This window comes from Lissotriton vulgaris, chromosome 2_1, assembly GCF_964263255.1.
Source record: "Lissotriton vulgaris chromosome 2_1, aLisVul1.2, whole genome shotgun sequence".
NCBI classification, from domain to species: domain Eukaryota; kingdom Metazoa; phylum Chordata; class Amphibia; order Caudata; family Salamandridae; genus Lissotriton; species Lissotriton vulgaris.
Genome location: NC_141687.1, coordinates 1,177,744,649 through 1,177,768,139, shown reverse-complemented (window position 1 = coordinate 1,177,768,139; position 23,491 = coordinate 1,177,744,649). Strand labels below are relative to the sequence as shown.

The 23,491-nt window shown below is 46.1% G+C and overlaps 1 protein-coding gene across 3 annotated transcripts in view; it reads left to right on the top strand.

Annotated features, from left to right (window-relative positions):
* Positions 1–23,491, top strand: part of ARHGAP32 (Rho GTPase activating protein 32) — a 1,359,293-nt gene that overhangs the window by 521,255 nt on the left and 814,547 nt on the right. The window contains exon 1 of one of the 3 annotated variants that reach the window (XM_086956894.1): positions 23,297–23,311. The exons of the other annotated variants lie outside the window; for them this stretch is intronic. The gene's annotated coding sequence lies outside the window, so the exon portion shown is untranslated. Of the gene's footprint in view, positions 1–23,296; positions 23,312–23,491 lie in introns of those variants that run through there. 3 annotated transcript variants of the gene reach the window in all.

Below are 23,491 nucleotides of genomic sequence, written 5' to 3'. Positions count from 1 at the left end.
GCCGCCAGCTGCTGACGAGCAGCCTTCAATTGGCGCCAAATCCTCGAGGCCCCGGTCCTTCTATGTATTTGTTCTAGTTCCCTTGTCTTCTGGGTTAGCTCATCCCTCTTGACCTGACGTTCTATGTTCTCCACAGTTGAGATCGAGATAAATTCACCCCGCAGTACGGCCTTGAGCGCAACCCACTGAGTAGCCAGCGTAGTGTCCCCATTACTGTTATGGGACAGATAGTCCTCTATAGCCCCTTGAATCCTAGAGACCGCCTCTTTTTTAGAGAGCAACGAGTCCCGTAGTCGCCACACCCTGCCCACCCTCTGGCTCGTCGGCCCAGCGAGAGCGACCGTGACCGGGGCGTGATCCGAGAGGGACGCCGTACCGATTTCTGCACTGGTGACAAGCGCCTGCGCAGCCGTGGAGACAAGCAGGTAATCTAGTCGCGCATATGTTTTGCGTGCCGCCGAGAAGTGTGTGCAGTCAGTCTCCCCCGGATGAAGTTCGCGCCAAATGTCCACTAGCCCCAGGTCTTTCAGTCGGGCCAGACCCGCTGCTGAGAAAGCACCCATCTGACTAGAGCGCTGACAGGACCGATCCCTTAAGTTATCGAAAACCAAGTTCAAATACCCTCCCAGCAGAAGGTGACGGTCTATGGTGTCAGTGGCCTCCATGAGCGCCTTGTGCAGAAACTTTTCCTGGCCTTCATTGGGCCCGTAGATCGAGCCTATCGTGTATGTCAGGTCTCCCAGTGCAAACCTGTAAACCAGCAGCCGTCCCTTAATATCCGCTATCTTACCCAGCACCTTTCCCTTAAATTTGCGTGCCACCAGGATTGCCACCCCGCCTTCTTCTCTGTGCCTGAGGAAAAGAATTGCAGAGGAAGCTTGCTAGATTGGAGGCGATGGCAGTCTCTTGCAAGAAGGTGCGTCTCCTGTAGGAGGCAGATGTCTGCCTTGGACTGCTCTAAGAGCAAGAGGACTGCTTTGCGTTTCACAGGATTATTCAGCCCCCTCACGTTCAAAGTAAGAATCACAAAGTCAACAGGAGTCATTCAGGAAGAAAAAAAAACGACCAATAGCTATTAAAGTAGCGTCCACAGTGCCCCATCCGGGAGACCAACCCGCCTCACCCAACCTCCACCAACCCCTCCCCAGGGAGGCAGACATACCACACCACCATCGGACCATGAACCACATTCCCACCCCATCTCCCACCCACCGCCCAGCTCCAAGAAACTCACCCCAACTTAAACTCCCCCCCAACCCCCCCAACTGCAAATTGTCATTGTCTCTCATCCAAGGATGAATAGGAAAAAAAAGGGAAAGTAAGGTAGTCTTACTAGTCTGTCCGGGAGCATCCTCCCGCCAACGGCCATGCGGCCAGTACTCACAACCCGGTCACTTGGAGTCGTGGAGGCTCTCATCCCGTGGGGCCGGCGTTGCTGTCTGTAGCCACTGCGTTCACTGCCGCGCGCTGACCCGCCTCGATCTCCGTCGCCGGAGGTTTCTTGACTCGCCTTCTCCTACGCTGTTGAGCCCATTGCGGCCTTTCCCCTTCCGTCTCCGGAGCCGATCCTTGGTCCTCTGCCCCGTCTGTAGGTGCTTCTATACCTAGCAAAGTGCAGGCCTCAGAGACTGATCGGAGCTGGTGCTGCTTGTTCCCCACTTTGAAAATGAGGCCGAAGGGGTGGCCCCAGCTGTATGGGATGTTATGTTGCTGCAGGTGGGTTGTAACCGGTTTGAAGAGCCTCCGCTTGTGCAGTGTAAGTGCCTCCAAATCCTGAAAGAGCAGTGGGGACGTGCCCTGGAACGAAATCACGTGAGTCCGGCGTGCTTTCTGCAGTATCTCCTCCTTAGTACGGTAGTCCTGAACACACACCAATATGTCAGGGGGGGGCGCCGTTGCTGCTCGGGGCGGGCCGGTCCTGTGGGCCCTGTCCAGCTGTAGAGGGGAATCTAGTGGCCGCTCCAGGACATGGTTAAAGAGCTCTCTGGCATAGCGAAATACGTCCTGAGTAGCGTCTGACGTGGCCACATTGCGAATTCGGATGTTATGGCGCCTAGAGCGGTTTTCTAGATCTTCCAGGTGAAGCTGCAGGTCGACGTGCTGATTGTGCAGCCGGATAATTTCCTGTTGTTGGGTGGAAAGTTCTGTATCCCGTTCGCCACTCTTGGCCTCCACGTCTGCCACTCTTTCCCCTATGCCATCCATCTCGCGCCGCACTTCTCGAATTTCGCTGGTGAACTCCGCCTTAAAGGTCTGGATATCGTCACGCAGAGAAGCGAAGAGGGACTCCAGAAAGGCCTTCGTAATGGGCTCCGCTCCAGTGTCCGGGGCCTGCTCCATCATCTTCAGAGCCGGAGCCGCTGCGCCTTTCTGTAGGGGGGATTGCGACTTGGCGAACATCTCCTTCACCGTTTTGCCCCTGGGCGGCCTGCCCGCGCACATTCCTCCCGCCTTGTCGTCGGACCAGCCGGCTCCTTGAGACCTAATATGCGGTCCGGTGTATCTGGCCCTGCGACGCACCTGTAGCGCGGTCCGAGCCTCGCCGGGCGTAGGTGCTCTCTCCGGTGCCTTTTCACGACTGCCTCCTTGCAGCTCCCCGCTATACGCAGTGGCACCCCGTCACATGTCCAGACCGACCTCCAGTCGTGAACCACCACCGCCCAGCCGTAGCGCGCTGCTTCTTACTGACATGGGCTGGTGAAATCAGGGAATGGGAGTCTCTGCGCTACCACTGGCCTCTGCTGTGAGCACCACTCTCCGCCGACCTCCAGGAGCAACTCCCGACCCACTAGGCCCCCGGCTGGCAGGGCGCCAAGCGGCCCCACAGGTCCCTGCGAGGGGTGCACCTCGTAGTCCGCTGCTGGAGGGCCCTCTCTCCGGCCTCGGTGCCGCGCCCCCGGAGCTAGCGCAGGGCGGCTCACCCACCAAGCGCGTCCCGCTCCTCACCTCCACTCTGGGCCAGTCATGGGCGCCCTCTGTGCCACCTCCTTCCAGGCCCCAGGAGCTGCAGTGCCCTCGACTGGTCGGTGCCACTCACCGCGTCCCGCGGACCTCTACTGCCACACACACTGCCCGTCTCTTCTCCTCCTGGACGTGCGGGCACCGCACCCGTCACCCCCAATGCGCTGCAGCAAGCGGGTGAGGCGTGTACTCGTGGGTCCCGGGGGGTCTGGGCACAGCCTAGTTCGGGGGCCGCCACTCCGGGCCTCCAGTGCAATGCAACTTGCTGAGGCGGCAGCACGGGCCCAGCTGCCTCCCCGGCGACTCAGGGTTTGGGCTCCACACGGCCCCCGGTTACCAGGCCGCCCGCCCCTCTCGCTGGTGTGCTGTGATCACTCGGACTGGACAGCCAAAGCCGACTCGCCCGCCGCCGCCAAACTGCAGGGGGTCCACGTCCCCGAACCGGCCAGGCCGTTGCTCTAGTGCCGCAGGGGGAGGGGCGGCCCGCGGTCTCCGGGGTACAGGCAGTCCGCCGGTCCCAGCGTGCTGCCACCGCGCCCCCAGTGGATTTTTTGGCGTCGCTGGTGCTCACTACGGCTCCGACAGCCCAGGAACCCTATATCACGGGTCCTGGCACGTCGGAACCGGTGCTGTAATTCGGCCGCCGGCGGGAGCTAGGGATTTACTCGACCGCTCTCGCTGCCATCTTGGCCACGCCCCTAAAGGGTAACTCTAGTGTATTCCGATTAATCGCGGCAGGGGACTATTCATGATTTGATGATGGATTTGTAATGCGCACACCTGCCCAGAGGGGTTTCCTGGCGCAGGATAGTTGCCGACCATGAGGACCTCAGCCAATAGCTAGAAAAGCCAAGTTTTCAGCTTCTTACGAAACTACATGAAGGGATTACAGTTTCTAAGGGAAGTAGGGAGAGAATTCTACAGCTTAGGGCCGGGACAGGAAAATGAATGACCTTTGATTCGAGTTAGGCGGAACCTCAGTGTAGCGAACAGACCCTGTGAGGACGACCTCAGCAGACGAGTAGGTTCATATGGAATTACTAGTCCATGAATGTATGCAGGAGCCAGGCTGTCTTTGCCCTTGTACATATAGCAAAGTGCCTTAAATTCGATGCATTTTGAAATCTTTAGCCAGTGCAGTTCCTGGAGCAAAGGCGAGGCCGGGGCTTGCCTCGCTAGTCGAAAGATTAGCCGGGCAGCAGTTTCCGAATGGTCTGAAGGAGTCTAATCCAATCTGTGCTTAACCAAGGCCTGACTGACCGTTCTCTGTGCCTCTAGAGGTATACGCCAGAGGATCTTATTCAGCCATTTGAGGCCTGAGGAAACTAACAGCAGTGACCTTAACTACTTGAGGCTTTAATAAAGACCAGATTCTTCACCTTCGTAGCAGGAGAGGGTATGGGCCCCAGAGAGTCCGGCCAGTGGTTAGGTCCCCAGAGACTAGGATTGTTGCCCAGGACCAGAATCTCAGTTTATTCGCCATCGAATTTTAGAGCATTATTGTCCATCCAGACAGAACTATTCCTCAGGCCTGCTTGACGCAATGACGGGTCCTGTCGCAAACATCAGATAGTGAGAAGATGATTTGAGTATCATCAGCATAGGAAAACAGAGTGAGCCCACATTTCTCAATGACGTCAGCTAAAGGGCAGACGTAGTTGTTAAAGAGAAGGGGGCTTAGAATGGATTTCTGAGGGACTCAGGAGGACAGACCGAGCGTCTTAGATCTATTGTTGGACCTTAAAACCTGGAAGGTGCACTTCCTTAAAACAGAACTCACCCAGTCCAGAGCCAGGCCTCAAAATGCCTGAAGCCTTAAGTCTGTTGATCTGAATGGAGTGAGACACTGTGTTGAATGCCGCTCTCAAATCAAGCAAAATGAGCGTCTAACTGCCTCCCGAATCCAGCTGTTGTCTGAGACATTCAGTCACCCAAAGCAGAGCAGACTCCATGCTGTGAGCTGCCCTAAAGCCCACCTGAGAAGGATGAAGGAGACAATGAGTGTCAGTGACGGTGGAGAGTTGAAAGTTGACATGCTTTTCCAAAATTTTGGAGAAGACCGGAAGGAGCGAGATGGGGCGGAAATTAGACTAGCAGAAGAGATTCAGCTTTTTTTAAGAGGGGGAGAACCAGTGCATGCTTCCAGTTCTGAGGAACAATCCCTGCGCACAAAGAATTAAGGAGTTTCAAAATGACAAGACAGAACCTAATCATTAAGAGATTTAAGTTTAGAGGGGGAAGGGGTTAAGCAGAGAGCTCGATTTAATGGATTGCAGAATATTCTTTAAAGATGTACGATCCAGCAAAGACCAAGCCCTGATAGTGAGGGTCTCCTCTGGCTTCGTCATTGTAGGGGAATCTTCCACCTTGCTGGCCATTGAGGTACTTAAATGCGAACGCCTGTGAGTAGCCTCCTTGGTTAATTGGCGGTGAATCTTGTCCACCTTGTCTAGAAAGAAACCGACTAAACCATCGCACTGGTCTTGTGAAAGAGAAGACGTGGGTGAGATGTTATTAGCCACCGAGAGATCTTTAACCACCTTAAAAAGAGTCTTCTGACAATGTTGATATCTATCAATCTTCTCCGTGAAGCATGTGGCACGGGCCTGTTTGCAAAGTGCATACTAACATTTCAGTGCAGCCACATATTCCAATTTGGCCTCATCTGCATAGCTTTTCCTCCACTGTCTTTCTAGTGTTTTACATTGTTTTTTTAACCAATTTAAGGGAATCTGTGAATGAGGGAGCAGGGAGTGACTGCTTGGGGGTCAATGGCAAAGTGGTATCCACAGCCTCCCTAAGCCAAAGGTGAACAGAATTCTGGTCACACTCAGAATGGGAAGTGATATTAGGTTAGGTATTGAGAAGCAGTTGATTAAGTTCAGCAATATTACGTTTCAACCAATTCCCAATCTTAGGCTCCACATCAGGCGTACCATAGAGACTGTGGGGACCCTAATACTAAAAGGCACCACAGAATGGTCAGACCAACATAGCTGGAGTGATGGGGCAATAGTCAAAGTTTTTAAGTTGGAGAAAACCGGGCCCAAAAGGTGCCCTGCAATGTGAGTGAGTGCTAAGTTCAGGAGATCAAGATTGAACATGCCGAAGTCATCAATAAAGGCTGATGCCAGGTTGTTATTGACATCTTCCAAATGAAGATTAATATCACCAAGCAAGGTGAAAGTAGCACCCCGCAGAATGTAAGGGGGCATCCGACGGGGGGGGGGGGGGGGGGGACACACCATTCGCTCTCATTTACCAACCCAGGGGGGGGTCGGTAAATGAGAGCTCCCGAAAAAAAGATAATTTCGCCATTAGGGAAAGAGTAAAAAAGCAAGGCCTCGCAGTTCGGATTTTAAGCTCCTCCATTTTACATTTGAATTTATTTTCGCTCTCATTCGCTCTCATTTACCAACCCAGGGGGGGTCGGTAAATGAGAGCTCCCGAAAAAAAGATAATTTCGCCATTAGGGAAAGAGTAAAAAAGCAAGGCCTCGCAGTTCGGATTTTAAGCTCCTCCATTTTACATTTGAATTTATTTTTTAAAATAATAGCAATGCCCCCTCAGGTTCTATGGGGTCTATTTAGCCCCAAGAAGTTTGCTGTAAGCGCAATAATAATATCTGGCATTGAGCTCTCATGCAGCCAAGTTTCCGTAAGGAATACTGCTTCAGGGTTTACATCAAAGAGAAAATTGAATGAATGCCACTGATGCTTTGGGAGAGAGCAACAAATTAGACTAAAAGAGTGAACATGTTGGACCGTAGAGGGTCCGCCAGGTAATAAGGATAGGAAGAGTGCCCAGCCTCCTTCACCCGAGGCTCGTTCCAGGAGGTAACTGGCAGACCCTTCCTGAGAGAGCTTGTGCAGGTGCCGGTGAAGTTACAAAAAGCACAGTTGAAAGGTGGGGCGCCAGGTTCAAAAATTTGACAGAGTTTATTAGGGGAAGGCTTTAAACTATGGAAAAACGAGGCTGAGTATAATCCAACTCCTGGTTGCAGCGGACCAGCGTTTCTGGCCCCTGGCCTGGTCGGACGCACGCAGACAGACTTGCATTAGGTGGCAAGACCGCTCTGTACTGGAAGTGAGCACTGCCCCGGAAGTGAGTGCCCCTGACGACTCAGCCACCCTCCACTCAATCACTACAACAGCCATGCCGGACTGAGGCAGGAATCAGAGGGGAACCAAGCCTAAGTAGGTAGAAGCCCAAGTACCAAGGTAAAAATGTTTAAAAATGGTCAGAAACGTTGGAATATGTGCATAAACAGAGTAGAAAGGCCCTGGAGCGTCAAGGGTGCTCAGTGCATTTGTAAAATAGCGTTCTCCAACATTTGGTGTAAAAACTCAGTAAAAGCGGGGCAGCACAGCAGCAACATGGAGTCCATATCACGGAATGTCAAACTGTGGAGTAGACACGCCCTACCTTGAAAGGAGTAAAGACCCCTGGGATGTATCGGCATCTTTGCCAATCTATGTCAACCGTCTTATCAGTAACAATAGCAGCCAATAGCAAAATGGCATTGAATAACGAATGCCTTCCAGTATTCCTCTACTATTTTGTGCTGTGTCTTCGTTTTGTCTGTGTGTGATTCTGATTCCCAAAATTTCAAGCCCTTCGATTTTGGTTTGCCTATCATACCTTTATTTTTTGTTCAATATTTTTTATTGAAGATTTATCAGGCAATAACAAGATAAGCACTATTTGCAGTGGAACGTTTATATCACTATTATTGCAGTGTTAAGAAGAAAAGCTATTTACTTCATACAGATAAATGCTCATTATTTTATATTAAAGAGATGAAGAAAGGAGGAGAGAAACAACTGAATGTGAAGCAGGAAAAAAGAAGATATATTTAATTGAGATAGTGATGAGTGTGAGGAGAGATAGGTAGTAAAGTTACCAAATATAACTCTGATTAGTTCTTCTGGTTTAATGTTAATGAAACAGTGTGCATTCTGTTTTCATCACATATAAAATTCCACCATGTTGTCTCAGATAGTTTAGATGCTTCTTTCCAACATGAAAGTATGACTTTAAAAGCAAGTGCAATAAATAAACCAAACAGCAAAGGCTTGTGAGATACATGTTCAAAGTCAGGCGACAGATCTTAAGAAAACAGTCTGGAATGTCAACAATATATTGCATTTAAAGCATGTTAGGCATTTATACCAAATAGATTTCCAAAAGTTGAGAACATGAGAATAATAATATAATTAATGAGTTAGAGTACCATTACATGTGGAGCATGATCCACATAGTGTAGAAGTGGATGAGTCAAGTTTAGAAACGCATTCTGGGGTAATAACAGCTCCATTGTAAATAAAATATTGAGATTGTGTAATATAATACGCGCTGCTTTGGAGGTATTAGATATTCTGCACCAAAATTGTATAGAGAATGATGTGGAAAGAACAGCTTCCCATAGTATTTCAAGTGAGTTTTCTGGTCGCGTAGAAGGAGGTGAAATTACATTTTTGTATATACAAGGAGCTTTAGGAATAGAGTCATGGTAAATGGTATCAAAGGCAGGAGTTGGACTGGGGGAAGGGGGAACTTATGAGTGAGTAAAAAGGAATGTAGAGCTGAGGATAATAGTACATATTGCTGTAAAAAGAATTGGGTAGTCGATATTGCATCTTTAGCTGAGGAAAAGATATGACGGAGTCATCATTCACTAATTGGTGAACAAACATAGTATATATACACAAAAATGGGCTGCCCCTAGAATGGGTTCCTACAGTTTCCAACAGAATTAAATTGAGATGTAGTTCCAGTGGGGACTTCTCATAAAAAGTTTCCGACTGGCCTTGCACACCGCCCGGTGTCATGCTTCATCATCGGCTGTCCTCGCCCTCTAAAAACTTCGTTTGATAGAGGGCGGGCATACACCTGGAGACAGGGATGCACTTCTAAAGCTAAGTGGTGGCCGTGTGTAAGTGAAAGGTGATCTAGAAACCATTACATTTGTCTCTAGACAATGTTTATTCAGGGAGCAAATGCATGGTATTAAAATAGGTGAACAGTGATGGGACATTATTCTCCCTTCACCGTATTAAGTGTGGTCAACATGTTTCTGCGTTCATGTTCCCGAAGGGTATGTTGCATTCGTCAGGACCAAAGGGTTTATAACTATGGGCGCTCCCTTGTCGCATCTAATGCAAGGAGGGCCTGCCACTCAATGGGCGAGGGCTGTGTAGTACCGATGTGAGTGATTTCTAAGATACTATCCTAAATGCTCCATGGGAGGGCGAGGGTGGGAGGACCTACTTGTGACTTTTCTCAGAATTCAGCGCTCCCAGCCGTCTTCTCTAGAGGCGTCCTCTCGATCTCCCTGTCGGTGAAGTCCGACGGGGAGATCGAGAGACGCCTCTGGAGAAGATGCGATGCGGGAGCACCCATAGTTATAAACCCTTTGGTCCTGACGAATCAACGTACCCTTCGGGGACACGAACGCAGAAACATGTTGACCACACTAAATACAGTGAAGGGAGAATAATGTCCCAGATCACTGTTTACCTATTTCAATACCATGCATTTGCTCCCTGAATAAACATTGTCTAAAGACAAATGTAATGGTTTCTAGATCACCTTTCACTTTCTCACGGCCACCACTTTAAAAGTGCATCCCTGTCTCCAGGTGTATGCCCACCCTATATCAAACAAAGTTTTTAGAGGGTGAGGACAGACGATGATGAAGTATGACACCGGACAGTGTGTGAGGCTAGTCCGAAACCTTTTATGAGATGTCCCCACAGGAACTACATCTCAATGTAATTCTGTAGGAAACTGTGGGAACCCATGCTAGGGGCAGCCCATTTTTGTGTATATAAATAATATCCAGTCCAATGCTCTCTCCCAAGTAGGAAAAAAGCGCGACACAGCTCCGGGGACAAACAAAGCTTTATTCCTTGCAAAGCGCAAGGTGAGTGAAGTCACGAAACGCTTGGGCAGACGCGTTTCAGCCATCCATTTGGCCTCATCAGTGCCGGTTCCATGGGCTTCTCGATGTTCCTGAGAATGGAGCGATGTTTTGTTGGTAACAAGACCACTCCCAGTCAGGTGGTCACTTGCTCCTCCTCCACTTTGTGATTGAAACTAGCCTTGTGCTGGCCCATCTCGCAGGTGCATGCTGGTCAAGGGAGTCCGAATTAGAGGCCATATGCAGTGATAGGCTTAACTGACATCAAGTGATGCCCCAATTTCCATTGGATTCAGTCCCCAAGAGCAGTTGCCATTGCCTGGAAAAGTTCAGCCTTTACGTTTGTCCCCTTATCAGGCAATCAGTGTTGCCTACTCTCTCCCCTTCAGTCCCTATTCCAAGAACCGTCGGGGGGCGCTGCGTTTGTAGTTTATACGTAGTCCAAGTTTTGTTGCAGGTATAACGCGGTGCACCAGACCGAGAGGGTGTGTCGTTTACCAGCGCCTGCTTGCCGGTTAAACATCCAGTCCAATGCTCTCTCCCAAGTAGGAAAAAAGCTCGACACAGCTCCGGGGACAAACAAAGCTTTATTCCTTTCAAAGCGCAAGGTGAGTGAAGTCACGAAATGCTTGGGCAGACGCGTTTCTTCCATCCATTTGGCCTCATCAGTGCCGGTTCCATGGGCTTCTCGATGTTCCTGAGAATGGAGCAATGTTTTGTTGGTAACGAGACCACTCCCAGTCAGGTGGTCACTTGCTCCTCCTCCACTTTGTGATTGAAACTAGCCTTGTGCTGGCCCATCTCGCAGGTGCATGCTGGTCAAGGGAGTCCGAATTAGAGGCCATAAGCAGTGATAGGCTTAACTGACATCAAGTGATGCCCCAATTTCCATTGGGTTCAGTCCCCAAGAGCAGTTGCCATTGCCTGGAAAAGTTCAGCCTTTACGTTTGTCCCCTTATCAGGCAATCAGTGTTGCCTACTCTCTCCCCTTCAGTCCCTATTCCAAGAACCGTCGGGGGGGAGGGGGGGGCGCTGCGTTTGTAGTTTATACGTAGTCCAAGTTTTGTTGCAGGTATAACGCGGTGCACCAGACCGAGAGGGTGTGTCGTTTACCAGCGCCTGCTTGCAGGTTAAACATCCAGTCCAATGCTCTCTCCCAAGTAGGAAAAAATCACGACACAGCGCCGGGGACAAACAAAGCTTTATTCCTTTCAAAGCGCAAGGTGAGTGAAGTCACGAAACGCTTGGGCAGACGCGTTTCAGCCATCCATTTGGCCTCATCAGTGCCGGTTCCATGGGCTTCTCGATGTTCCTGAGAATGGAGCGATGTTTTGTTGGTAACGAGACCACTCCCAGTCAGGTGGTCACTTGCTCCTCCTCCACTTTGTGATTGAAACTAGCCTTGCGCTGGCCCATCTTGCAGGTGCATGCTGGTCAAGGGAGTCCGAATTAGAGGCCATATGCAGTGATAGGCTTAACTGACATCAAGTGATGCCCCAATTTCCATTGGATTCAGTCCCCAAGAGCAGTTGCCATTGCCTGGAAAAGTTCAGCCTTTACGTTTGTCTCCTTATCAGGCAATCAGTGTTGCCTACTCTCTCCCCTTCAGTCCCTATTCCAAGAACCGTCGGGGGGGGGGGGCGCGTTTGTAGTTTATACGCCTCCAATCTGATATATACATATATATATCAGATTGGAGGCTGGCTAGCCCCTAGGCCCAGTGCCTCTAGTTCCCATCCCCAGCAAGGTCTGAGGTTAGTGGGTGTGGTTTCCAAACATAGTACCCTTCTCCTTCCAGTGTTTAAAATAAAACGATTTGGGATGCAGTTTGAGAAATATACCAAAATAAGGAGGATAGAAAACATTGAAAATCAAGTTCAGCTGAGAATAATGTATATAACAAATGTTGGGAGTATTTTAAAATAGTAGGTTTGGATATAAAAGCATAATTTGACATATATCCATCTTTTTTTGAAAGAGAAATCATTCAGAAATGACCTCTCAAATGTTGTCCATCGTGGAATGGTTAATTTTGGAAAATCATTAATCAGGGCATGAAATTGTCGAATCAAAAAGGCAGAGTCACAAACTTAAAAATCAGGGAATCAAATTCCCCCATCATTTTTTGGGTGTTTTAGTTAAGATAGGGGAATATGTTGGTGTTTATTGTTCAAATAATTTTGTACAAATGGAATTAATTTGTGTAAAATAATAATTAGGAATCTTGAAGGGTAACATAGAAATTGTATAAAGAGCATGTGGCACAGTCATCATTTTGATAGTGTCTAGTCTACCCCACCATGATAAATGTTGGGGAGACCAAGATGGGAGTAACATTTGTAATTTTGTTTTGAAAGTGGTAAAATTATGACTACATGTGTTGGATATAAAAGGAGTGAGACAAATATCAAGGCTTTTAATTTTGGAAGGACACCATGTAAAACTAGTGTTGGCAAACAAATATTGATCGCAAAAGGAGTTAAATGGTAAGATTTCAGTTTTGGAAAAATTAAGTTCCTATCCCGATATACGGAATATCGATTGATCTCCTATATAAAAGTATAACTGATTCCAAGGGATTGGACATATAGATGAGAACATCTTCTGCATAGGCAGATAATTTAGTTTATATGGAGCTGTGTTTTAATCCAGATTTAAATGTATTACAACAAATATAGTCAAGGAGTGGTTCTAGACAAAGAAAAAAAAGTAAAGGGTGAAAGGGGCAACATTGTCTGGTATCTCTATGCAAAGTAAAATAATAGGGGAAACGACTATTGACAAAAACACTAGCATGAGATTCAGAGTATAATCATTTTGAATTAAATACATTTTGGACCAAAACCAAACCATTGACGAGTAGTGAACATAAATTGCCAGTTAATACAATCAAACGCTTTTTCAGCATCTAGAGATAGGGCTGCAAGAGGGGTATTAATTACCCTTCTTAGCCAATGTAAGAATGTTAGAAAACATCCTGACCTTATCTGTGTCAAGCCTACCCTTAACTATACAAGATTGATCTGGTTAGCAAGAGGGGGAGCTACAGCTTCTAGACGAGTTGCTAGAATTTTAGTAAAGGTTTTACAATCATAATTGATTAATAAAATAGGTCGACAGTTTTTACAGAGTGAGATTTTGATCTGGCTTGGGGATAATAGCAATCAAAACGTCAAAAAAAGAACCAGTAGACTTCAAATTCAAAAGAAAAGAGTTGAAGAGCTCTATATAATTTAGGGTAAAAAATGTTGGAAGGGAGGAAATTATTTAGTTAGAAAATTCTGCAGGGCCCTGGTACTTTAGCTGTCTTTAGGGATTAATGGTGTTTAAAAAGTTTTGGAGGATAATAGCATCTAATTTTTCAAAAGTGTTGCATAGTGATGGAGGTTTAGGGAGGCCAATTAACTACATTTTGTATATTTGTTGCTGACGGGGTGGTATCTTCTGCATATAATGATTTGTGATAGGATTGGGAGGTGTTGAAGATATCCGAATCAAAAATCACGGTGGTGATATTAGATTCATCACTAATAAGTACTATATTTTTATGGTTGTTTTTATTTGTAAATAGCTAGTATTTTGCCTGCCTTATTCTGATTGCCGTGGACTTTAGATTTGACGTTACGCAAGATTTTACATGCATCATTGGAAGGAAGTTTGTTGAGAATGGATTTAGCTGTGATTCATTTGTGTAAGATCAAGGAAGACTTTGAAGAGAAGTATGTATGTTCAAGTGTTTTTGTTTGTTGAAATAAAGTGAGATGATGAAAATTCAATCTTTTCTTCCTTTTGGCAGAATATGCTATAGTGAAACCCTGAAAAAAGGCTTTAAAAACATCCCAATTGTTAGAAAAGGATGTATCATCAGGGTGATTAATTTGAAAAAAACTCAAGAATAAAAACTGCTGTGCCATTTTTATCAGAGACTAGGAGGTTATTAAATCTACATATATGAATTTTGGAGTCAGTGAAGGATAAGTCTAAAGAGGACATACTGGTTCGTGGTCAGAGATAACAATGGAGCCTATTTCTGATGATTCTAGAGAGGGAGGGAGGATTTTGTAACTAAAATATACACAATTCTAGACATTGTATGATGTACATTGGAAAAAAAGAAAACTCACATTGATCAGGGTTACATGTTTTTCAAACATTGAATATTGCTTGAGAGGTGATAGCTGATTGGAATGCCTTATGGAATTTATCGGGATTAAATTTGAACCTATATTTCATATCCATAAAGGGGTCTAACCCTTAATATCTCCTGCTATAATAATGTTGAGGTTGCCAATATTAGCAAGTTTTACTGTGATAGTGTGCCAAAAGTCATGACTAGGTTTGACTGGACTATAGATAGTAATCAAGGAAAAATGTTTATTATAAATAATGGCATTAACCAACACACATCGTCCATTAGTACCACATTCAGTGGATAAGATCTGTACTTTTAATGTTTTTATGACAGAGTATAGACCCGCCACCGCTGCGATCGGTAGTTCTAGAAAAAAAAACCTGACCAACCCATTGTCGTTTTAGTTTAAGCGATTCAACATCATTACAGTGAGTCAGTCTCCTGTAAAAAAGCAATATGGGAGTTAAGTTTAGACAAATGAGAAATAACCTTTTGTCTAATAACCGGATGCCAAGTCACGGACGTTCCACAAGACAACATTAAACATATTAGGAACACAGGGAGAACAGAAGAAGTACATAGGTGCCAAGCTGCAAAACTGAAAGGGAGTTAAAATGACGCCATATATTAAAAATAACAAAAAGCATGACTGAAGCAACACAAAAATATTATAAGAAATGCAAACAGTAAACGAGTAAAAAGAAGAAGATAGAAAGGCGAGAAACTGAATGTAGTAAAGTTGAAGATACAGATCAAAAGTAGGAATCTAGATCTGAGAAGAGCATTGAAAATGAACATGTGTGTCAGCACCATACCAAGAACAACAACAGAGAGGAGAAATTACAATTTATGTAGATGAAGCTATATATTCAAGTAATTTGGAAAGTGCAAAAATAAACTGGTGTAACTCAAAGTTCTTAGGATTACTGAGCATTAGTGTCCATAGTATGAGGTGTGATAGTGTGAAGAAACATTTTTAATTCAACAGGATCTTCAAGAGATCTCGAGGTGCCTTCATAAGTGATTTTGCATGAGCAAGGATGAATGATGACGTAGGTGTCATTCAGCTGTCTCATTTGAGGTCGTAGTGCAAGGAACTCCTTTTGTCTGGCATTGGTTAACATTGCAGATATCTTGAGAGATATATATATATATATATAATGTGGCCAGACAAGACAACATTTTTCCTTAGCAGCTTTCAAGTAATGTAGAAAGTCAGTGAATTCCTGAAAGAGTTTAATGATTCCTCTATGTTTAGAAGAGTTAGGATGAGGATGACCTCAGGGATTTTGTTTTTTTTGTAGGCCATTTCATGAAGGAAAAAAAACTTAATTTAAGCAAAGAGTGGAATGTGAGTGGCACACTGACAAAATGGCTGCCACTCACAATTTACCAGGAAGCACCATTGAAGTGCTCAGGCATGAAGGCGGTTATAACTGAGTCAGTTTGTAAACATCCAGTGTGGCCCAAGGGCATAAACAGGATTGTGATTGCAGTTTAAATTAGTGGCATTTCTGTCAGTGGGACGTGGAATGCGAACAGTATGCTAACAAAATGATGGCCGCCCTCAAATCAGCAGAACTCACCGCCACGGCACCGGCAAATAAAGGAAGCTTGAGGAAGCACAACAACCACACAGCCTCGTTGTGGAAGTCAGGAGCAGGCCAAAAAACATGCTGAAAGTGGTTTTTAACGAGTTATAAGCTTTGTGTCGCATCAGAGCGTCATGGGTCTGCCGCCGTCTTGTACAGCGTGGAACCCAAACCCCTTCCTTGTCATACTTAATTCAGGCAGTACGTGCTCATTTCATCTACATACATGATTTCTATGTGTGAGTGCTACATGTGCCACAGAGGTTGCCCTAATTTAGGTATATTTGTTTAGTTTGAGTCGGCACTAAGAAGCAGAACTAATTCATCAGCATTTCAATTTCAGGCAGATGTCTAGGGATCAAGCAGTAATAAACTGCCATATTGCTGTCTAAAGCATCACATTTAGCTACATTTAATGAAGCGGGTTAGCTAAATTTCGCTTTGTCTATAGCTGTAAAAACAAGCCCTTACACCGACCCTTGCATGAGGTAGGTGAAAGATGCTGTGCTAGGGGTCTCACCTCCTTACAGCTATTCTTTCAATTCAGCCCTTTACTGACCTGATTCAGCAAGGCTGATGAAGGGCTGCTGATGTTTAAAACGCACCACTGATTGGAGAATGCAGTGCGATAAATATGCGCCGCCGCTGGGGGATGGACTGGATCGACCTGATAGGTACGTCTTTATATTAATGGAACCGGGGGGAATGCTCTCGATCTTTATTGAAAGAATACATTCTATTTGCTGTTTCATTAATCATTTGCCTCTCTGGTCTGCCTGCCGTGATTCCTATTAGTGCAAAGAAAGGTCAGGAGGTGCATGATGCTTTTATTTTCGCCTCTTCGCAGGAGGTCTCTATTGACTCTGTACAAAGTTACTGTAGGCTCCGATAAACGTATAAAGTCACATAGTTCTCAAATGAGAATGGGAAATAATGATAATGGTCGGCATGTCATCAGAGTTTTCAAGTATGCAGTATTATTTTTTTTAATTCTCCTGTCCAGAGTAACTAGAGTTAGAAATAAGTGAAAGTACTTGAACCTTGCATCGTCATGCACCAAGCAAACAAGGGTTGGAGGGGGAAAAAAGAAGAATAAACAAAATGTTCTTAGTGACATTCCTAAACCTCACAATACAAATGAACATATCAGAAACCATTCTTTCTTGCTGCAGTCTGTTTCTGCCTTTAATCCCTTAACTGCAACCAAGGAAAGTTTTTGGACCTCCAGATGGCAATTCCCTTGGGTTAGCGGGCAACATACCTCGGCCACTGGATGTGGTCCTTTGGCATTTTAGCCAAAGAACTGGAAAGTTTCCAGACTGTACAATTTTTAATGAAAGTATTGTAAGAAAATAGGGTATTAGTTCAGGGTGGTGTTTACCCAACTCAAGTAATAGTCACAATCCTTGTAATGGTGAACCCTCAAAGTCGATAAAGTAACCTGAGCTCCACTCCCTGGTAGCTATGGCACATATGTGACAGGCTTAACCTAGAGCTATGTGCAAAGTATTTATGCAGTACAAAAACAGTAATAAAAATGCAAAACAATAAAAATCCCAAGTCGAATAAAAAACGTAGAGTAAACTTATTAAACAAAATGACAAAGATTTGAAGGTTAGTCTTATGACCATTGGAGTCCGCTTCTTTGTCCTGGATACAGGATGGCACTGGTACTGTCCTTCAGAGCTCCTTTCAGGTCACAGATAGCAGATCCAGTCATCTTCTAATCATCCTCAGGTCCAGGAGTGTTTCTCAATAGAGTGACTGAAGGTGCCACATTTATACCCAGCACAATCTAGTGGGTGGGTATGACTCCTGAGAAAGCTCTAAGTAATGGGGTCAACGTTCCTGGGGCCAGCTCTACCCATTGTTGTCATTTTCAAGATGGCAAATGCCTTTGACCACATTACACTTGGGCTCTGAGGGGTGGTGCTATGTGGGAAGTATACTATGGTAGTCCTACCAATCTAAACAATGGGAGATAGGACTCGCAGAGCCCTGTAGTCCAAGATTGAAATGCTATTCAGTTGTAGCGTGCTACAGAGGTTTCGCTGTCTGTTCCTAACAACGTAGTAAACATGAACAAATGCAAAGCAACCTCTGGATAGGGGTTGTCCCTCTGTGCACACCTGTGAAGAAACAAAATGTTTGCAATCCAATATAATTTTTAATCAAAAGTTCATCCAAAATTCTTCAATCAAAGTTATTTATTGATCATTCTCATCATGATCAATCTTGTTCCAATTTTTTTCTTTTATCACTGTCAAAATCAAGTGTGTTTTCTTAAATGCATTATTCACCACAAATCATTTTCCCAATGCATTTCGGGCATTAACTATGCCCTTCGTCAGGGGATAACTCTACAAGCAAAAATAAATGAAAAGGTCTTAATAAAGGAGCATCTTGCTGCATCTAAGGTCTGGTAAAATCAATGTGACTTAGAATACGTGAAAAGCATGTGTCTCACTAAAGAAGGTGAACGTGTCCACATGCGTGTATCGAATCGATCGACTCAGTGGTGAAACGCGACGGGAATAGGATGACTCATGCGGAGGTGAATGATATAAAAGATGACTATTGCAGGATCCAACGTGTGCTCTAAACATCAGCGTAATCGCGTGGCAGAAAAAAGTCCCAATCAGTGCATGCATAGTGAAAAAGTGCTAGCGATCTCATATCGTGTATTCCAATGTGTGGGATTTTTTGTGCAGTGAAAAAAGCTTACATAAACGAACACGGTGCATCATATAGTGAATATTAAAAAACGAGGACGTTGAAAAAAGAGGTCAACACTCACGAGGTGAACGGTAAGCCGCCGGATAATCTGATACTGAAGACATAGAAGCCATCTGAATAGTCCTTCTTCTACCCACCACGCCCACCGTTTATGCACAACGTTAGACGCCGCCACTCACTCTCTACTGATCACCGGTCAAAGGTCGTTTACTATCACCGAAGGGCACCGGGACTAACTTGAATATTCACCGCTACATTATACTTGTAAGTACCTCATCCCGAGGACGTTATAGAATGCAGTGGCATTTTCGCATCCTTATGACTGATGACTGTATCTATGTCTTCAGTTTCAGAATATACGGCGGCTTACCGTGCCCAACCCCTCAGCATATGACTACTCATAGTGACCCGCGTCGCTGGGGACACCCCCCGCACCCACCAACCACGCACGCAACATGGGAGTCATCCTCGACTCGAAACTCACCATGACCAAACAAGTCAACGCTGTCTCCTCCACCTGCTTCAACACCCTCCGTATGCTCCGCAAAATCTATAGATGGATCCCGACAGACACAAGGAAAACAGTCACCCAGGCATTAGTCAGCAGCAGACTTGACAGCGGAAACGCCCTCTCCACCGGAGCCCCAACCAAGCTCATTAACAGACTGCAAAGAATCCAGAATGCCTCTGCACGCCTGATCCTCGGTTTCCCGCGCCGCGACAACATCACCCCCACCTGAGGAACCTGCACTGGCTCCCTGTCGACAAAAGAATCTCCTTCAAGCTCCTGATCCATGCACATAAGGCACTCCACAAGACAGGCCCAGCCTATCTCAACAGTTGACTCTCTTTCTACGTACCCAACAGGTAACTCTGCTCCGCAAACCTCTCCCTGGCTACCGTCCCACGCATCCGCAGAACCACAGCCGGAGGCAATCCTTCTCCCACCTCGCCGCCAAGACCTGGAACACCCTCCCCCTCATTCTACGACAAACCGAAGACCTTCTAACCTTCAGGAGACAACTCAAGACCTGGCTGTTCGACCAGTAGCAACAGCACCCCCCTCGCTTCCCACCCTCAGCGCCTTGAAACCCTTGCGGGTATGTAGTGCGCTTTACAAATTATTTGATTGATTGATATATATATATATATTCACTGAAAAAAACATAGGTGTCAGGGACGTTATAGTTAGTTGGACATTTCTCTCGTACAAAACCATAGAAATTCCCCCGTTATCGTAAGTTCAGCTAACTATAACTCGCACCCCCGCAATGCACTGCTGATGACGTCGCATATTACATCATTCATGACATGGTCATTGACATCACTGATGACATCTCAAATGACATCACTGATTACATCATCCAGTGACTGTGCGTTTCTTTAAAGTTTAAATATGTTTTATTTATATGCCAATGTGTATTGAAGAATGAGTGGGTGTGTAAGTGTCTGGATGGAGGATTTAGTAGGTGCGTGACTGACTGTATAAGTGAGTGATTCATCGTGTTTTACTGAATGCATGGGTTAGAAACTAAACTGTGTCAATGTCTGTATCAGTCTTTCTTGTTGTATAAGCTGCTGCATGGATTGGTCAATAGCTACATGAGTGTCTATATGGGTTATCAATAGGTTGCCTGAGTATTTGTATGGGTGACTGGGTGTGTGTGTGGGTGGGTGAGAGGTGTGCGAGTCTGTGCATAGATGTTTGAGTGGTTGATTCACTGTGTGTATCAGTTCAAGAGTGCATGTGGAAACCGCTGTATGAGTGTGAGTGTGTGCATGGGTGTGTTGGTGAGAGAATGTTTGTCTCAATTTTACACTTTCCTACAGGGTATGGCTTTACGGTGGAACACCGCCCTGGTACAGAAGTGAAGAGAACTCCCTAGGGGAAGAGAAGTTCTCCCCACATTTCAGCTGGAGGGGACACGTGTTAGACCTGGCATCATTGGCGTGAGTCTCCCTTCCATTTTTGACGGATTGCCTCCTCTGTTTTGATATGTTTTTGCTGGATTTATGCTTTGGGCACTGTGCCACTGCTAATCAGTGCCACAGTTTGGACTGCCCCTCTGCCAGTGTGCTGTTTGCTGGGTTGGCCTGCAGTGGCTGCTTCATTGACAAGGGAATGGAGAAGGAACTTTGTAAGGACTTTCATCTACAGAATATTCTCCAAGGCCTTGAACTGTGCTTGCCTCCTGGTGAAGTCTCAGGGCAAAAGACTTCACCTCCAGCTCCCCCTGAATTTACTTGCTGGGAATTCTGACTCCAGACACTTGCGTGCCTCTGGAAGCGTGACGCATCGGGAAGAAGCGCGTCGCCGCCACAGCTGAAATCATCGTAACGCCGGAGAAGCGAGCCTTCACCGCATCTCCCTGGAAGCGTGTGTTCATCGAAGCTGCCTGCTGTCGCATCACTAGAGAACTGTGACGCCATCATGAGAATCGCCATCGCATCACCGGAGAAGCGTGTCGCGGTTCCAAAGTACAGAGTCGTTGCAAGGCTGCCAGGGCGCCATCTTCTTGCATCGCAACCGGATCGTCGCATCGCATCAAGGTGCCATCTTGTGCACCTCAATGGGCCCGCAGGTCGAGAATCTACGAATCACCTCTGCACCGGTAAGGCTCCAACGAGTCCCCTACTCTGCGCAAGCATTAAGGCAGGACGCAACCGTTCCCCAGGGTCACGGAACCGATGCATCTCCCCTTTTGTAAGCCTTTTGTTCACTTTGCGTTACGCATCCAAGTACTTTGTTGAGAACTTTGTTGCATTTACCAACAACTTGAGCTAAAAGACTTTAATTATCTTCTAAACAATCTTAAGTGTAGTATTGTGGATTTTTGTTGTTTGTGGTCTTGTGTTTAAGTCTATATAAAGAATACTTATTTTTATAAAACCTGAGTTGTGTCCATCTATAGTGTTTTCACTGTATTACTGTGTATATTCAGAAATGCTTAACACACTACCTCTGAGATCAGCCTGTCTGCTCGTGCCAAGCTACCAAGGGGGTGAGCAGGGGTTATTAAGGAGTGTAATCCCCTTATCCTGACTTAGAAGTAAGGGTCCCTATTTGGACAAGGGTGAATACCATTGCCAACTAGAGACACCCAGATCTCACAAGCTTGAAGGATTATTAAGTTGTTTCTGTTTGTCTATGGCGTGCTTGCTCAGTGGGCTCCTTGATTCCTAGATATAAAGGGGCATTTCTCTAATCATCCGCCTGATCCAAGGCTTTCTCGAGAACTCTTGTGTTTTGAGGTTTTTCTTGAATCTGTGGTTATTTGGATTCTGAGTGTTTGTTCCATCTTGCTCATAGTTGATCCCCATAGGATAGCAGTGTGTTTCTACCTTGTTTTGCTTGACACCCTTCTTTTGGGGTTTGGGTAGATTTGCTGGATTATTGGGCCCTCACCAAGAAAAAGTGGGCACACCTTTCGGTTGTTAATTGGATTGGCCTATTTGCCCAAAAGTCGTCGTGCCAATGTATTTCATTTTACAAAGGGTAAAGGTATAGCTAAAAGAAATGTTTCCACAGTGCTCGTCCTCCCTAAACTTGTAGGGGCGACTCGTTAGTATACTGTGTAATTTTAGTCTTTTTTTAAAAAAAAGTCACTAGAGTAGAAATGGCACAAGTGCTAAGGCTGACAGTCCATGCAGTCAGTCCTTAGGCAATAAAGCGTGAAATGAGGTCCAGAGAGTGCAAAGAGAGTCAGCTGGTAAGCATGTGTGTGGTTTGCAGTGTAAAATGATATGTTGATTTAATAAAATTACTTAATCCTTGCATCCTTCGGTCCTCATATATGCACTCATCTATTCACCAACCGTCATATTGCCATCCATCCTATTCACAGTCGCCCACATAGTTTCCATCCAGACATTCATGAACCCCTTTACACACGTACATAACCTATCAATCTCCTACACCCAAGCAGTCATTCATCAACCCACACCCACACCCAATCACATTCATTCATTCACCCCATACCTACATCCATGCATGCAATCACACCATTCCATCCACTCGTTAACCATTGTATGCACCCACAACCATTCATCCATCCATTTATTTAACCTTTTCTACAGCCACTGAGCCAGCAATCCATTCATGCAACTAAGCAGCAGCCTCCTCTAGCTCCATGTGCTCTTGTGTGTGTAATAAGATCGTGGTCTTAAATAGCCATGCACATGCATCTGTATTTTCTCAGGGTGTATATGGATGTCTGTACCTATGTACGTTTCTGCTTGTTGCACGAAACACCACCTAACATATAACATACACCTAAACAGCAAACACCCAAAGGGTGATAGAAGTAAATCTTGCAATGAGCCTAACCACTGGCAGCCGAAGCCGATCAGGGTAGCACTCCAGCCCGTCGTTCTTTGTCACCTCATTTTGGATCCAGCACATGCAACCCTGCCTTGACCCTACTCCAATAGAAGTAGTCCGGTCCGAACTACCAGATACACCTACAAAATTAGCTCCGTTGTTAAAGACGCTCTTATACAGGGAGAGGCTGCCTGTAGCGGTAGAGTTCGCCCGCTGCTGCAGCGGCCTCTCTGACTGGCATCCCTGCCAGCCTTCCATGCACTCCAGCTCTGTTTCTCTTGGCTCCTGCTAAGCTCCTCCTGTGGGGTTTAGAGAGAGCGAGAGAGCGAGAGTGCGAGGATGATTTCTCCACCGTGCAAATCGAGCGTGAAATGGTCAGCATGGAGGGACACACCGGGAACTGGCGAGGCAGGGCGGCTGGCTGCTCCGCCGGGGCAGATTAACATCAGCAATGGCAGACGTCGTGAGCACATACGAGGAGTCGGAAACTGACGAGGAGAGGGGTGGCTGGCGTCCGGGGATTCCTTTTTAAACGGAACCTCTGATCTGTATCCGCGGCTCCTCGCAAAACTGAAGGGAACTCGCTTTTAGCAGCCTCTGTGGAAAAATCTCATTCATCGGAGGACCCGGCTGAGAGAAACCTGCGGGTAAGTGGAAGCTCCAGTGTGAAGCGGCACCATTGTTCTCTCTCGCCGGAGGCTGCCTCTCTCCCGGGGCTGGTCCGATGCAGGAAGTTGGACCAGAACACCGTAACTGAAAAAGGGGAAGATAAGCTGTATTAAAGGGACCTTTTGAAGATTGCAATCCAATATTTGGGTCCAAATTGC